The sequence below is a fragment of the Aptenodytes forsteri genome, unplaced genomic scaffold (assembly GCF_000699145.1).
Source record: "Aptenodytes forsteri isolate BGI_AS27 unplaced genomic scaffold, ASM69914v1 Scaffold207, whole genome shotgun sequence".
Taxonomy (NCBI): Eukaryota; Metazoa; Chordata; class Aves; order Sphenisciformes; family Spheniscidae; genus Aptenodytes; species Aptenodytes forsteri.
This window is the reverse complement of record NW_008794836.1, coordinates 7,248,525-7,263,334: the sequence shown is the minus strand read 5'-3', so window position 1 is coordinate 7,263,334 and position 14,810 is coordinate 7,248,525. Positions and strand designations below refer to the sequence as shown.

Here is a 14,810-nt window from a genome sequence, read left to right as displayed (position 1 = left end):
GTGACTCAGTAGCTGCTTCTGAGAGCTCCAATATCACTTGGACAATCGGTGCTCAGAGAGAGAAGCTTTATATTTCCTTCAGTGTTAAAGGACAAGAGCTACCTGCCTAGCTGGTGAATGTGATTAATTGTCGCTTGTCTATAGTAGAGGAGTTATGGCCTGCTAGCTTTTCATACTGGCGTGTCTACCTTGCCTCTCCTACAAGGCTATGAAAACGAGAGGAGGGGAGGATATTGTAGAGTTTATTAGTATGATGCTGATATACAGTAAAATGCATGAGTATAAATATACTTCTCCTTTTTAAACTGATCTGCATGCACAAATAAGCAGATTACAATAAAGCATGGGCTAAATACCTTATTTTTTTTCCACAGATAAGAGTAGTCATGAAAAGCAGATCAGTTTCCAAAACTACTGCTTTGCCAAATGCAACATTTCTATATATACACCAGTGTAGATCCAGCACTGACATCCTAACAACGATGGAACAAAATCTTTGTCTTTTAATGCCAGTGTTTATTCTTTGTTCTCTCAATAGCTGCTCAAGACATGAGACATTCATCAGGTTTTGTTTAGAAGAATTATTTTCTATATTCTCCCTGTGACATGGGCTGGAGAAAGAGCTTCTTAAAAACAGTAGGGCTGCCATGTTACTGAAAAACTTTATCTTTGACATTTTGTATAGAACTGATGGAAAATTATTATGTTAAAAAAAGAAACTAGTGAGTTGTTATTACTTTATTTGAAAATAAAAAGAAGACCCTTCAAAAGATTCTCGTCCTCAACATCACAGGCAATTCTTACTTTTGCTGCTTATTTAAGCACAGAAAAGTCCCAATTTTTATACTTATTAGGTATCTGGATTCTGCCCCAAGAAGTCTAGGATGTAGTCCTAGCTGTGTTAAAAGCCTACCTCCAGATAATGATGATGATCATCATCTTTTTATTGGGGGGGAGATAGGACTGCAGTGAGGCATTTTAACACCAGAGCTGGGATCCCCATCAGGTCTCCCCCACTCCAAACTTTTTCTCCTGCTCTTCATTTTTACATTATTATTATTTTCTTCTTCTGTGTGTCCTTCTTAGCCCGCTCTCCTGACAGCCCAGCTGGTACTATTCATAATTGGCAGGCCATTCAGGGCTTAGGCAAAAATAGCTATAAATTAAAACACGACTGACTGACCACTCTCTCCCCTGCCTTGCACCTTCTGTAGATACTTCCATGTGTGGAAAATGAGTGAGGAATTCTGGAATCATATCTTAGAATGGTTTATATCATTTTGATGTAGTAAGGTTTTATGCGTGTTTTGCAGGGATGTAAAAGTACAGAACGTATATGGGTGGTATTGTATAGACACAGAGCCAATAGTTTGCATTAAGGCTTGTGTGCTAGTTCTTCCTTTGGTTCACGCTTTCCACTTTTGGTGTATTTCATTCATTTTAATTATTTATAATATTAATAATACATCAATCTTCCTTCTATTCTGTCCCAGAGGGGACCCTATTATGAAAGTTAAAAATTAGGTATGTTATTACTGTATCTGCTAAGCATTAGGAGCCTGATTATTCTAGATAGCGATATCTGGAGAGTATATTGATAATTTTAGATAGTGATTCACCTAGATAGTGAATTGGAATTGAAAGAGGGGTGGGGGGTGACAAGCTATTACAAGCTCTGTAACAGCAGCTCTGGAAACCTCAACGGTGATTTAATAACGAAAAAGACTCTAAAAGCATTAAAAAAAAATCCAAAGCTTACAGTGGTCACTACCTGTAACAAGGCTGATTAATAAAATACTTTTGAAATGCTAAATATTAAGATGAAATACTAATAATTAGTCTGTGTAATTATCAACCAACTTTCAGAACTGACCTTACAGCCATTTTCTTTGTTTTGGAAAGGATGATGGGCAGAGGGAGAAGGCTGTCCACCCATCCTTACTGCACAGATACATACTGTGAGGTGTAAACGCCACAACTGGTACTGTTAACTCAGAGGGAAAGAAAGTCTGACAGGTAAGTGTGTTCATATCGAATGAAGAGAAGACATGTTTAGGTTTGACCTGATCTAAATCGTCTCCTCCTCTGAAAAATGAAAAGTTCTGGGAAATTTTTAGCATGACTTTGGCATCTGTTTTGTTGACTGTATGGTGTTTAGATATCTGTACCTAGCTAAAGGGGTGATTCTTTTTCTAGCAGAAGGTTTACAAAGGAGTCAGTGTCCAATGTTCTGGTCTGGCATCTGTAAATGGGGTCGAAGCTCTCCCAAGTCTACGTTTTGATAGTGCTTTTGCCCTAATGGCTTTCCTTAGAGCAGGCATCCAATTTCTCTTAAATCCTTTTAGGTACAGTTGACCCAGGAGAAGGAATTCTTTGCAGGAATTTTCCATTCCTCCTGCATCCAAACGTTGTACAAACAAAGTGAAGAGTTCAGCCCCTGTGAGTAAATTACTGTCTTCGGTATAAATGTCTTCAGATTTCAGCAACTGCAAGATGTGCAGCCAGACTTGTTTTAATTCTCCCCTCCCCTCTCCCAGGAACTGTTGCTCAGAAAAGAGTTTCTGCAATGAGTTTTGACTAGCTGTTATCAGAGCTTTCTGTCTTTACATACACTCTTTTTCATACATGCTTGCTGGCATATGAATGGGTATATTACCCAGCAATTCACTGGGTAATTGCTGTTCTGTACCACACGGAGACCTTGATCTGCCACTGAAGCAACTGTAGTTCCTACGTTGAAGGTAAAAGCTTCTTTTTGAAGACTGCCATAAAGCTCCTATTCTTGCAGAAGGCAATGGATTTCAGAGCCATAAGGAAAGCTGTCAGTGGGATCAGGCTGAATATTGCCCTAAGGCACATAGATATCTTTTTCTTTTCTTTCTTTCTTTCTTTCTTTTTTTCTTTTTAAATTAATTAATACAGACTAAAGCTTCTCAGGACTTGGAACATTAGGAATACCCTCGAAGTGGATTTGCTGGCAAAGGCTGGTGTGAAGGATCAAAGATGCATAATAGATTCATTACTGCATGGACCAGCCTCAAAGAACTGAGAATTGTACCACAGTGCAGAAGTCGACGATGATTTTTTGATTTGTTGTGTAATCTATTCCGAATGCCTGTCAGAGCTCTGCTGTGACTGGTTTTGTTGAGCAGTGCTTAATGCATAGTTGACTGGCTTATCATAAAGTTGAAGGTACGTATTCTATGTTTGGGTTATTTTGAATCAAAAGCCCATTTTACAATGTAGTTAGCTTCATACACTTTTTTGTTGCAGAAGAGGACAGGAGTTTGAAAATGTGTGCTTTTTGGATGGAGAAAGAGTTCAGTGCATTTGACAAATTCTTTTTATTTGTTTGAAGGGTTTACTGAGTATGATAGTGTTATCGGACTGAAACAAAGGGTGAAGAAGGAATTAGTGTTTTGTGGTGCTCTGTTGTAAATATGATGACTGACTTGTTTTGGGACTTTCCTTCCTTTTGTTGTTTCTGATGTCAGGGAAACAGACTTAGGTTCTCCCTAGGTTTGTGTTTGGCGCGCAAGTGTGCAGCAACATGTTGACAGGCAGCTGTAATCCAAGCACTTGATAGGGTAAACCAGAATGGAGACTGTACGACCTGAAGAGCTGCCACACAGGAACGAGGGGAGGGATGTGAGAAAATGGATGGGCTAGAGGAATTGGAGGGAAATGACTCCTATGTGTTCCTCATTACCACTTTTTTCTGCCTTTGCTATATTTTTAATGGGTTCCTCTTGGTCCTGGTGAGCCTGCTGTCTTGGCTCCTACGCTTTGCTTTTCCTGCATGCTGGGATGCTTGCTGAAACAATGTTAAGAGCATGAGAGATGGAGAAAATATGTTCATGCTCTTTGGTAGTGGGTGAATACCTGAACTGACTCCAGGTGAACCACCTTCTAGACTCACCAGCCTGCTGCCACACCTGAACTAATTAGCCTCACAGAGATGGTTTTATTTACTGTGAGCAAGTCCCCAGAAGTTGTACTGGCTATGTAGGAAGAAGAGTTTAAATCATTCGAGTAACCCCTTTCTCATACCCATTTTCTGTTAGAATTATTGTCATCTTTATTCTTTGTGTAATATTGAGAGCAAACTGATAATTGTAGCTTTCATAAACTGCTAGTATGATCACTTTTTCTAGGTTAAAAGATTTATGATGTTTTACCACAGTCTTATAAACAGGAAAAGCCAGCCTAAAGACAGAAGAGAGATACTAATTAGAGAATGATAGAAATACAAATTTAAAGCAGCCACAGTAGGGCAGAAAATTTAAACAAAAGAGCGTCCTTTTTATTACAACCTAAGCCTTAATTATATATCCTAAGTCTTCTATTACATCCTAAGTTTAATTGCAGAAAACAGGGGATGGGAAAACTAAGCCTTCACAGCCATATTTGGCAGAAGCTCTGGAATGAGATTGCCATTAGAGGAAAAAGTAGGAAGTAAGCTCTCATGAGGAACACCTAAGAGAGATCAGGACGCTCTAACTTGGCCAAGGGGAGATGAGGAGAACCTGGAGCTTCTGCCACCAAGGAAGGGGACAGAAGTAAGTTGGTGAGTGCAAGCTGGAGCTGCGTGCCCCCTGAAGTAGCTGAGGGAGAAGCTGACGGTTAAGCATGATCTCATGATGTGGTTTGCTGTTTTATCATGTTTTTTAAAACGTTTAACTCTGTGGTGGTGGTGTGTATTTGTAACAGGATGGCTTAACAGGCTCCCAAATTGTCTGTCAGACACGATGAACGGTGTTTTCTTGAGTGTATGTTCAAGGAAATGCTTTTTTTGAGGGATTGGTAGCATCGGATGCTGATCTTACAGAAGGAACACTTTTAGTAGATTATGATAGGATACAGAATACAACTCCTCATTACTTCTCAGCATTCTGAAATAATAGCAGGATTTCTCCACTGTGTGTGTGGACCTTCTCCTGCACACAGCTTCCCCCTGCAAGCTCTCTTCTGCAGACAGCATTTTTTTGCTTTATTTCATTTCTTCTCACCCTCCTCAAACTGGCCATTGAGGGACATGTCCTGCCTCTGCTAGTGTACAGGGCTGTGATTAGCTCTGTTAGCTAGTCTTTCTTCCAGGGAATGCTGGCCTTCATCTGTTGTCCCAGTTTGGTTTTCTTTGTCTCCAAATCCACTGGATTGCCTAGCCAGTCTAAAATGAGTCTGTTCTTGTGAGTGTGTTTATCAAGTCTGAATAATGAAAGCATCCCTTTTCCCTCTCAGCTTAGTATAAACAGTAAAAAGAAAAAACATAGCCTAGATGATCATGAGGGCTTAAGCCCACACAGTTCATTAACTGAAAGTGGATTCCTCACAATTTCAAGAGTTAGGGTGGTTTTTCTGGGTTTGGGTTTTTGCGTATGTGGTTTCTGAGACAGAGTTGTGTGTTAATTAAAAATAGGTGGATTTTCCCTCACAAAGAAAAAGGCACTTATCTAACCATTAACATCTTTGATTTATATTTTGAATTCTTGCTTCAAATCATGGGAATGCTATAGAGTTTCTGAATAAAATCATTAAGTATTTTGCATAACAGTATTTTCTAATTACATTCTTTAAAAGCCTTGGCTGTTTTACCTGAAGTTAAACACACGAAAAGAAAATGGATGCTAGTGGGCACTCTATATTAAATACTTCATATGTCTCCATAATATCTTAATATTTCAGTGCTTAGTATTATCTACGTATATTATCTCTATAGGTAGAAAATTGTCCGCTATTTTCCCTTTTCTACAGAAGAAGTGACACACAATTAGACTTATCTCTTCAAACCTCTTTTTAAAAGCGTCAGGGCCCAAGGTCATGCAAGAATGATATGGTGGTGTCAGGAGCTAAACTTCACTCTTAAGCTTAGATAGTGGACCATACTCCTCTTCTCTCAGCTGAAGTGCCTCCAAAGGGGATTTGGAAAACTTCATACCACAAGCAAAAAGCTTCCTGTGGATGCTTTCCCTCTGCTGCTTACAATGCAGTTTTGGTAGAGGCTGTTGATGGTCTCCTTTAATAGCAGCTTGTAGGAAGAAGTCTGGAAGTTCTCAGGGAGAGAGCAGTTAGTGTGAGACTCGCAAAAACAGCACGTGTGGAAATGGGAGAAGGTCTCTACCTCCATTTTAAGTACTGTGGCCTGTCATGGGCTCCGTTCCCAGCTGACAGAGGCACTAGATGAGTCTCAATGCAACTCCATTCCCAACTGAGCCAATGGGGCCAAAGGCTTGCTATCCTTATCCCCAGCTGCCAATCAAGAAAACAATTTGTGTCCATTGCTGCCATCTATTCAGGGGCATTCAGAGAATACAGCTGGATTCTTTACCCATACAGCACTAAAGCTAGGACTTTGGTTTATTGTAGTTAAAGAAAATGATAAATTCTTCTGTGTTTATATTATACAATTTTCACATCTGCAGTATAAAATATATCTGCAGCTGTGGCACTGCAAAACCTGGGCTATTGTCTTGTATTCGAAGGCTTCTGCTTTTTTTTTTTTTTTTTTAATGCATCATTTTGCCCTCAGTACAGGATCTCTTTGCCAAAAATAGTGGGGTGAAGAGCCACCCAGCCCTCACCTTGTGAAAGAGGTTTAGAGCGAGCTGCTGCTATGTCCTCCTGGACTGGGGGACACAAAGCAAAGCCTGGCTGACACCTTTGAGAAACAACAGTATGTTTCCACATCTCTATCTCCTTTGCATAATCTGTGGTATCTGAATTAAGTTTCATGACATATTAACACTTTGAAGCTGAGTTAATATACTGTGCTGTATAATACATTATGTATGACTTGGGCATCAATTGTGCTGGAGCATCAGCAGCCTCAGACTTGAAAATGTCTCTTTCAGTGACAGAAATCCTAAATAATACTTTTTTTAATTGAAGGCCTTTTGTTTTTTTTTTTTTTTTTTAATGCATCATTTTGCCCTCAGTACAGGATCTCTTTGCCAAAAATAGTGGGGTGAAGAGCCACCCAGCCCTCACCTTGTGAAAGAGGTTTAGAGCGAGCTGCTGCTATGTCCTCCTGGACTGGGGGACACAAAGCAAAGCCTGGCTGACACCTTTGAGAAACAACAGTATGTTTCCACATCTCTATCTCCTTTGCATAATCTGTGGTATCTGAATTAAGTTTCATGACATATTAACACTTTGAAGCTGAGTTAATATACTGTGCTGTATAATACATTATGTATGACTTGGGCATCAATTGTGCTGGAGCATCAGCAGCCTCAGACTTGAAAATGTCTCTTTCAGTGACAGAAATCCTAAATAATACTGAAACCGAATTCCGTTGGCATAATTTTATTTTGTATTCCTTGTCCCATTACAACATCTCTTACTTGCAAAGCCACTCATGTTCAAGCCATCTAGCTTCCTCTTCTCTCCCCCATGTACTTTTCACAAAGTCCCCGTTCCACTTCTTTCATATTACAAATATTCCCATGGTGCTGCATGGTAATTCTAGTTTGTAACATCAGAAGTGTTAGGATTATGTTAGCTTTGCTGAGCCTGGGCACTACGATGTGAAAAAGAACAATGATGAGCATTAACATTTATAATAGTGATGTGCTACAAAGAAGAGTAAGAAACAAAAAGAAAACAAACCCCACTGTGGTTTTTTTCTTGTATATTCCTATTTCATGTTTCCAAATACAGCTAAGATATAGCTTGTTTTATCAGAAGTTGTCTTGTAAACTATACATTGGTCTGACATTGGATACAGTGTATATATATAGGCAAATATGCAGTCAGAGGTTTATTGGTCTTAATATAACTCATCTTAAGCCTGATTACTTTGTTTCAAAATTAGACTCTTAGAACATATTAATTATGGACATATCCCCAGACAACATGGCTGTCCATGGGGGATTTCTGCCCTTAACTCTGATTAGTGTTAATAGGAGCTATCCATGTAAACTCCTAGAGGACCAAAAAGAGAAACAATTTTCTGCTAGCTATACTTTTCTTTTAGGATATAGAACAATACTGAAGTGTTCTGGGAGTAAATTGATAGAGTGCTTGATAATGCTAGTCTGAAACCTTTCCCCTCTGTGGTGGATTCTGGATCTGATTAAAGCACATTACAATACTATACACAACATGGTATATTTTTAAGTTTATATATAAAGTGATACTCCTTTTTGTTTGGTTGGGGTTTTTTGTTGTTGTTTTTGTTTTCCAACCTGAATTAGATCTTAGGGAGTATATTTTTAAGTTTATATATAAAGTGATACTCCTTTTTGTTTGGTTGGGGTTTTTTGTTGTTGTTTTTGTTTTCCAACCTGAATTAGACATTAGGGAATAGCTTCTTTTTTTTTTTTTTTTCCCTGGAAGCACTGGACTGAGGAATGCTAGTATTACATAAATAATGTCTAGGTGGCCTGTGTTGTATGCACTAATTATCTACTTGTCATGATTCTCCCACCTAGGATTACTCAGGAAAAAATCATCTAATTTGGAATTAGCAACAGGAACAATTCGCAGACAGAGGGGGTGGCTTATGCTAGGAGCTAGATAAACTTAAAGATTATTGGGCCTGTGTTGACTGAGACTTCTGGGCTCTAGTGTAATCTATGCATACAATAAATAAAATAGTTTCTTAGTGATGGAGAATTTACTGCATCTTTTGACAATTCATCTCAGTAGCTAATTATACTTAAAAGATGCCTTTTATCTCCAGATTGAACTTGCAAATATTGGATTCTGTTGTGTGTCTGCCTGCTAATTTAGTCTTCTGAAATATCTTCTTGTCTAGTCCCTTAAAGATTATAATCTTCTCTTTGAAGCAAAACACATTTAGTTCAATGTCTCATTGGAAGGAGTCTTTTTTTTTTTTTTCCCCCAGACCTAAATCGTTCTTGTTGCTCTTCTCTGCGCTCTTTCCACGTTTATTTATTTTTATTTATTATTTAAATTAAAGATATTGTAGTTTCCCAGAGGCTTGCCTGCTTTGTTCACAGAGACGTTATGGTTTGCTTGGCTTCGTTCACATTCCTGTCTGCGGCTGTCCCTAGCTAAGCAAATGGTACAGATCTTCATGCCTGCCCTCACGGAGAGAGGTCTGATGCCTTTGATGAACTGATGGAAAGAGCAGGCAGGTGTTATCCAGAATCCAACCTAAAGGTTTTATTGTCTAACACCATTCAGAAACTGTACCCAGAAATAAAGTAGGATCTATTCCAAAAGATCGTGTCTATTCTTAGCAACAGCTAAATCTTATGATCATCATGGTAGACCCGTGTGACGGGAGGGCCGTGTTCCAGGGGTGAGGTGATAAGGCATGTATAATGCATGCCTTATCATGGGGGGGCATCTCAAGGAGGAGAAATCATGGCTTTCTGGATATAGAAAGGAAAATAATAAGGTGTAACATTCTTGTAGTTGTGCCAGCTGCTTTGCAGTCATTGGAGGGCTAGCAGTACTGTTACCCGAAATAGTAGTAACACAAGAAAAGTAATTCTGTCATTTTCTGTCAGTCCGCTCTCTGCAAAGAATGCAAATCAGACTCTAGGATTAGACGAACGATGATGCTTTCAACGCATTGCACTGAAGGTGGCGGGTAAGCAAATAGATCTAAGTAAGAAAAGTCATGGGCTTTTCACAAGGCAGATCAGGAGCTGATCAACCTCACCCGATTGCTTCAGAGTCCTGCCAGCCCAGCTTCATGCAAGGGAGTGGTCTGAAATCTCTTGACTTGGTTTATTCTTTTCTCTCCTGTCTTTCTAGAGTAGTTGAAAATTTCCTTTTTTTTATCCTTCTGTTCACAAAAAGGAAGGAAAACTGGGTGGGGTGGAAAGTTCTTCCCCATCATATGGAAGAGGGGGGAAAAAAGGGAAAAAGAAAAAAGCTGACCGTAGAGGCATGGAAGGAAATTCATGTTGAAAAGATGGTGGTGATGGGAAATAGGAAGAGTGTAACTGTGATCCCTCTATGGATAATTTCTTTCAAACAGGCTGTGACAAATACTTGCGGTATCTGAAGAAAAAGATAATATGCTTCGGATATTTGTTTTATTCTAGTTGCATTTGAAGAGTTGTTCAGGAAACCTTTACTTTCTTAATCTTCTTTGCCACTCCATATTGTTGTGACAACACAGATACAACATGGATTTTGCAGTACCTTTCTGTTACTAGGTCTTGTTACAGTAAATGCATATGTGCATCTTCAGCTTTTACTTCTGGTACAGAAACGATTTAAGCATCTTATTTGGCCCCCTTCTTGAGGTTTTCATTTGGTCCTCGTTTAGGTAGGTTTGTGTTCCTGATCAGTTTTATTTTAGTGAGGGCTAAAAAATGGATGGTACTCAAATGGATCTAGGCCATGAATATCTTCTCTACGAATGTGCTGTGCTGTGTGTGTTAGCATACGTTATGGTGAAATACACAGAAGCCAAGCACTGACACTGCCTCAAAGTAAAAGCAATGGCAAGAAGGTGTACAACTTTAAAACATCCCATGACACTTTCTTTAAGTACAGCTTTTTAGTGTGAGTGGGCTGACCCTTTCCTAGTATTTTATTTTTTCACCTGATTTGTTAAATAAGGTTGAATGTTGCTGCAGGCTGAATTACTGTGGGTATCATCTCAAGAAGTGATCCCTGCAAAGGCAGGGCCCAGAATATTGCCTGATTTCCATAATTAGCTCTGGCTATTACAACTGAGTCTCTCAGAAGAGAGCGCACAACAAATATCCACAGTATTCAGAAGGTGCATAAAGTCTAACTTTATTTTTTCAAGTTGGGTGGTGCATTTTTTTGGGGGGGGAGGGGGAGGTGGAAAAGAGCCCGCACCATGCTTTAAAGCTTCATTAACAAAACTTTACACAAGGAGGAGATGTTAATAAGTAATGGAACAAAGGCTCTGTTATAGAGATTAAATGTGCATGTGTCTAAGTACAAAGTTCGTGTTGCAAAGTGCAGCTGTTTCTCTGCTGGCAACTCTGCAGCAGCCCCAGAGCCCTGGGTTCAAAGTCTGCCCGCTTTCCTGTCGCAGAGCTGACCGGGGCAAGGTCTGGCCGAAGTTCAGAGTTCAGTGTCTGAAGGCTTGCTGGCTCTGTCTGCTGTGCTATCTGACGCGTCCGGGGTAAGCAATAGTTGGTTTAAGATTGTAAGTACAAACAACAAAAACTTCCCATTCTCTTTTCTGATGTGTCAGATTTCATTAAAGGAGGAATGTTTTGGAAGCAGCCAGTGAACTGTTTAAAAATAATGTGCTGTATAATAGAGCGACCTAACCAAACCCCACTGAAGGAACAGACTAGTAAAATGATGCATGCAGGAAATAGCGCCTGTTTGTGTTCTCCTTCCTCCTGAGATTTATTTAAATGAGGAAAAATGAAGTAAAAGAACTAATTCTCTATATACAAGGAGGAATGTTTTGGAAGCAGCCAGTGAACTGTTTAAAAATAATGTGCTGTATAATAGAGCGACCTAACCAAACCCCACTGAAGGAACAGACTAGTAAAATGATGCATGCAGGAAATAGCGCCTGTTTGTGTTCTCCTTCCTCCTGAGATTTATTTAAATGAGGAAAAATGAAGTAAAAGAACTAATTCTCTATATACAAAGAGATGAAACAGAACTCTTTTTTTAAACCTCCTGAGATTTATTTAAATGAGGAAAAATGAAGTAAAAGAACTAATTCTCTATATACAAAGAGATGAAACAGAATTCTTTTTTTAAAAAAAAAAAAAAAAAAAGCTCGTCCATGTGTTTCCTTTGTGTCACGATAATGATCTTCCACACTGTGGGGGTGAAGAGAACTTAATATGTCTGGATATTCTGCTTTCATATCCTCCTTTTTCTCTTCCTTCAAAGGCTTTTTACGAAGCTAACCCCAACTTTCTCCTTCAGAAGGGCTGCGAACTCCACCTGTGCAGCTTTTTTGATTAGCTGTGGTCATATCAAAGGCTGCTCTACCCAAGCGCAGACCCTGAGTGAGAATGGTGACTGACGGCTGAGAGCAAAGGCTGGTACAAACACCCTTGGAGGAATTTATATTTCAGGCAATGCTGTAGCTGTACTACAGACGGAGAAAAGTTTCCTTCTGTTGCCACATCCTTTCTCAAGGAAAGGATGGTAAACCATGGGTGGTAAACCAAGTCATCAGTGCTCAGTGCCCACAGTGTGCCGCAGGTCTGAGCAGACTGCTGTCATCTCACTTCACTGAAAGGAACATGAATGTTCAGAAAACTTTCTCTGACAGCAGAGGTCTGCCCTCTTTGTATCGCAGCTTCTGTTTCTCTGTGTTCAGTAAACTTAATCATTGAAAGCCACAATTAAAAACAGGACAAAAAGAAGCCAGAAACATGAGTTCTGGACCAAAAGATTTGTGTGTTTAGATATGATTGATTTTTCCCTTCCTGAAAACATTCATGAGACCATCAAACACCAGAGGAGCCTTCCTCTGATGAGTCAGTTCTATCTTTTCGTTATTACCCCAGTTCTAACCTTCCGCTTCTGAGTAATGTACTTGAAAAGGTAACAGAGACCAAGCAGGAGCCCACAAAGTTACAGCGAACGCTCCAGACCAGGGGTTGTAAGGTTCCAGATAGGCACGTGAGCAACTTAGTGCTCAAAAAAAAAAAAAAAAAAGGCAGCCAAGGTCAAAAGGTCCAAAATAATGTGTTATAATGGCTGAGCCCTTCCTGGGAGGATGTGGGGAGGAGAAATAACAGGAACTGCACCTCTGATGTTCCATTCCTGTCCTGGACTGTGGAAACTTAGGAGTATTCAGGTTTTTTTCTGTTACTCTTTGCTGTCTCCATGCAACCACTGTAGTGGACAGATCAAGTCTCTGAGACTAGTACTGTATATCCATAATTAGTTAATTTGGTCTGCACTGATGCAAATCCCTGACATAGCAGCAACTGTGAGTAACAATTTGTTGCTCCCACTGCTGAAGTTCCACCCGAGTCAGTTTGTCACATCTCTTTGCTAAACTGATTATACCTGGCCTTGAAATCCTTGTTTCATAAGAAACTCTGACTAGTGCCATTACTCTCCCTAGCACTGTAGGCTACTGAAAACATAAAAAGATGAGGAGAAGATGATGAAATTAACAGGTGTAACACACGTACATTGCCTACTGCACTGATAGAAGTCCTTCAGATGGTATAGCTCTGCTAGGTGGTAGCTACAGATTTGAGCCTTGGCTTGCCTTATCCAAAAAGATGGCCCTGTCAGGCTATTACCTACTGTGGAGCGGGTTTCTTTCATTCTTTTCTTTTGGCATTGACCATATTTTATTAATAACATATTTGTAGGGGAAGGTATAATGGGAGGAAGGAGAAGAGTCCCTATAGCTCTGTGGTTAGTAAGGTTGCATGGGCTGGGGTGGTAGGCTGAAGTTCAGGTACGTAGTCCAAATCAAGCAAAGCAGGAACTTGGGCCAGGTTTGCAAGGTAACAACTATTCTGGTCGTTGGCTCTGCTGAAGTAGATGGGTGAAAGTTATCCCTCCCTCTCTTGCTTTCCCTTCCCCCTATTCTCATGACAGTCTTCTGTGGCTGTGTCACCTGGTTTCAGTTAGAAATACAAGAACAAACAGGAAAATTACTTGCAACTCAATTGTTTGGGGTTTTGGGGTTTTTTGTTGGTTTTTTGGGTTTTTTTTTTTTTTTTTTCTGGGTGTATCTGCTTTTGTTTAAAATTACTTACTTTCTCAGCAGATAGTCTGAGAATCATCCCACCTGCTGCCTACCTGAACCAAGAACCAGACCCTGGAGCAGGACTGTGCCGGTACTATTTGGCTGCAGATCTACTGGGATCCTGGTATTGAGAGAGACCTAACAGGTAAGTAAAAGTCAGTTTGTTCAAGGGGCTGAGGCCCTTAGAAGAGAGGAGTACTAGTGCTATGTGCCCCTGACTGAACAAAAATCCCAGGAAAAAGGTGTGTACATGCAGATATGACTTGCAGGTGTTTTTATCTTGAAACTAATCTCTTTCCACTAAGAATCTGTGTCTGTGAGTTGTTTTCTTCTCTGTTTACACACTCCACAGACCCTGTTTTGTCATCCCTTCAGGTAAGGCTATCAGAAAAGCCCTCCTTCAATCAAGCTTCCCTCTTCTCATTCAAATTCAGATGTCTTAAGAAAATACAGAGGAATTTCCTTTGGCAGGAATACTGGAAGAAAACAAACAAGAATAGTGTAAAATAGGATTGGCACAGCTGCCCTTGGGCTGGGGTTTTTTATGTGTTTCTGATTATTTTTCTGGTTTTGTTCTCCACTTCAGAATCTTTCTTTTCTGCATGTCTTCTGCATTCAGTCTTGTCCATACTGGAGTGGTAGAGCAAGAGGGCTTGTCTGCAGCTGAAGTTTTACTGCTTTATTCTGCTGGCGTAGTTAAGGCAAATCCTCCACCATCTCTTGCTGCTTCGTAATGCAGACTGTGTTATATCAGTAAGAAGGTGCTTGTACAGATACTTATGATGCTCTGTAAAGCAAACTGACATCTATTATTTGATGCCATATTTATCCAGTAAAACTGTGCACTAAGACTTCTAGTGATATAATTACTTAATTTTAAAAACCATATTTCAAATAAAACAATTGTATACTGGGTAAATGTTAAGAGCAGAAGAGATCTCTGGGTAACTCACGACTTTATAAGTTGTTAATAATGAAACTAATACACCTTCACTTTAAGTAGTGGACACACTTTGTTACAAAATTAAGAGAAGAGTGAAGTAAAATGGAGTTATTTTTGTAGGTATACATACATTTGCTGTATACGGACTTTGATAAACTTCTTCAAAAGAGTTGTTCAAACAGTAAGTTTTTTTTCCTTCCATCCAGGTTAAATATTTCA

At 39.6% G+C, this 14,810-nt stretch overlaps 1 long non-coding RNA gene across 1 annotated transcript; it reads left to right on the top strand.

Annotated features, from left to right (window-relative positions):
* Nucleotides 1-1,921: 1,921 nt before the first annotated feature.
* On the top strand, nucleotides 1,922-14,586 carry LOC109279333. Its single transcript, XR_002086128.1, has 3 exons — nucleotides 1,922-2,016; nucleotides 13,670-13,793; nucleotides 14,024-14,586. It is a non-coding gene; the product is annotated as an uncharacterized LOC109279333 (long non-coding RNA).
* The last annotated feature ends 224 nt before the right edge of the window (nucleotides 14,587-14,810 follow it).